We start from the raw sequence: 3,105 nt of genomic DNA, 5'->3' as shown, positions 1-3,105 counted from the left end.
CACTGCTTTTGTAATTACCCAAAAATGTGAAATGAATTTATTTAGACAACATGAAGTTCCGAAGCATTGCGCTGTGATGCTAGATCACTAACATTAATTATTATTATTGTCTCACCTAACTGCCTCCTCACTTGTTTGCTTGGCCAAGAAGGAATTAAAGGAAGAGAAGAAGAGAAATGAGAGAGAAAGATTATTGAGTCGTATTTGTCCGTCATTTCTATTACGAATATTATTCAATTCGTTGTAAGTAACTATCTTCTTACTTCTATTTTCGATGATTTTGATTTTAATTATTTATTGACTTTTATGCTCATTTCGTGATTTTACATGATTTTAGGTAAACATTAGGATACTGTGATATGAGGCTCCATATAGCATGCATAATTTTTTCTACTTTTCACAAGAAATTGATAAGATCTAGTTAAATGGCTAAAAAGAAAGACAAAAACAATTCTTCCAATATAGATTTTGGGTCGTTGACAACTTTATCCCCTAGTATAGTATCTTCATCATCAATATCCGGACCTATAATTTCCTATTTAGCATCTACCTCATATACATAACCTATGAAGTAACGATCTATTTTGTTTGATTAAACCCCAACCAAAATAACTTTAATCTGTCATATATGGAAACCGCTATGGAGGTTATCTCATTCTCTAAGGAGGAAATTGATCAAAGAACTAAGGATTGGGATTGAACTTTGGTTGGCTATGTTCTTAAGTGGAGGCCTTTCTATGATATGTTGTTTCGCGATGATAGAACATCTATAATCATGTCATAAGCTCAATTTCTTGATCTATCATGGAGTTTTGAGGTTCTTCACACTCTCATTAGCAAAAATATAATTTATTGGAATGCTATTAATAACTTCTCTATGTTCTCCTCTTCAAATATAGTTCATTGAAGAAAAAAGTTAATTTCTTCTCAAACATGGTAGCCAAAAAGGCCTTTTTTGAAAGTACTAAAAAGTGGAATGCTTTGATTTTATATGGTTCAAGGGATAGTAATCATTAATTTGTTTCAAGCTCATGGTTTGCATATTTCTTCCAACCAAAAACTTTGTGATGATGATTGAAAAAGTCATAGTTATATTTTCTTTGTCATTGATGTTCTATTTGGTTGGTTAGAAATCTATTTCCTTTTGGTAATTTTTTTTTTCATGTATTAACTAAACCTATTTCAAGTACTCCATTCTATGAAAATATTATATTGTCTTATCACTTAAATTATGATATAGTCTATTTGACGGGACACGAATGATATAATACTTAATAATTGAAAAATAACTTTGAATGTACTTATGGTAAAAATAAAAAAAATGTGAATGCCTATCAAATCCAAATGTGCAATTTTAAGAATTTTTGGCCTTATGATATCAAGAACCTGATGAATTCAGGGCGAGTAAGTCAGATTTTGGGTCATTCGTTATTGCTTTCAATCTTTATGTTCATTGTGCTTGTACCATGATTTTTGTGGGATTACTCAAGTTTTCCAGCGCTCCATCCTAGTTTCGATTCTTGATACATTTCCCTACTCTTTTATTCTCTTAATATTTTTGTGGTGTTACTTGGTTGCTAGTGAAGATTTTGCTTCAACTAATTTTCTTCATCTGCAAAACAGAGTTAGCACAAGACAAGAAGCACAGAAGAAGGAACGAGAGGATGAACGAGAGAATGAACAGTGAAACGCATTTTTCCTTCTCTTCTTTTGCGTTGCTGTTACAAGCTATATAATCAAGAGCATGACAGCCCTTGAACGGAAGAGATGAGTCGGTTAAGCATTGATGGTGGAGATTTACAATCAGAGAAAAGTTCTCTGTTACCGTGGCAGAGTAGTGGAAGCATGAGGCGATATGTGGGCTTGCTTATCACATTGTTTATCAGCTAGGAGTTATCTTTGCTCCATGGAGGCTATTTTTGTTTGTAATTTACATGATTATGATAACTGTTTTGCTAGAAATCAATTTTCTCTTCATAGCTTCTATTTTTTTTATCATAGTTAATTTTATCTTTGCGGTTTTTCGCTCACATCTCTAATTTAACGATTTCTTTTCTAGAATATTCTTAGTTAACATACTCTAGGTTTGTCGATTACTCTTTGACTATGCTAGGGCAGCCTAGCAACCTCTTTTGATCTTGACTCCCTTTTCAACTTATAGAATGTCATCATTAGATCAATGATTATGATTGGACAGCTTAAACTAGATTATTGGGGGTTTTGTAACTTTTATTTTGTGAGATCTCTTGTTTGTTGATGCCTAAGAGTTCTCTTATGTTTTGTTTGTCAATTTTGTGAGTCTAAGGGCATCTCCAACCGAAAAACTCATTTTCCACTTCAAAATACAGTACAATTTTAAAATGCAGTCATTCATCTCCAATAGGGATGTCAATTCGGGTGAACGGGTCGAACCCGGAACTGTTCTGGTCAACCTAAAAACGGGTCGGGTTCCCGGACCAGAACCAGACCCGATTCGGGTCCGGGTCAACCTGACCCGACACGAATGACCCGAAGTAAAAAATCGGGTCAATTTTCGATTTCGGGTCAAAATCGGTTCAATCTCGGGTTTCCGAGTTAAATAGGAGTTTTCGTGTCAATTTCGGGTCATTTTCAGGTTGCTGGGTCAACCCGAACAGATTTTTAAAACGGGTTGATTTGTTGAACCTGAACCCGACCCGTTTCAGGTCCGGGATGACCCTAACCCGAATTTTTCCAGGTCGGGTTTGGGTCGTGTCAAAAATTGACACCCCTAATCTCCAATGAAACTCCATTTATTTCTTCTTTCGCGTGCTTCCTGTGAAGGTAACCATATTTGTCTTGTTTCTTACGTCTCTCTTCTTTCGCACGCTTCTTCTGTAAATTATATGGAGTGAATTTTTTGACATAAGTAAATAATCCGTTAAAAATATTGACGTCACATTATTTACCCTCACACCAATAACAATTTTTTTTTTTAACGTTTGGCTGAGACGAACCACGGACGGATCTAATTATAGTTTATTTGCAGCAGTTTATTTTGTGGGCACAACCGCACAATTATAACTACTGAAGACATTGGGCCCTCGTCATTTAAAAAAAAAACAAAAATTACAGCCGTTTTAAGCA

Source organism: Dendrobium catenatum, unplaced genomic scaffold, assembly GCF_001605985.2.
Source record: "Dendrobium catenatum unplaced genomic scaffold, ASM160598v2 fragScaff_scaffold_382, whole genome shotgun sequence".
Lineage (NCBI taxonomy): Eukaryota > Viridiplantae > Streptophyta > Magnoliopsida > Asparagales > Orchidaceae > Dendrobium > Dendrobium catenatum.
The sequence above is the reverse complement of the archived record's forward strand: the minus strand, read 5'-3'. Positions refer to the sequence as shown.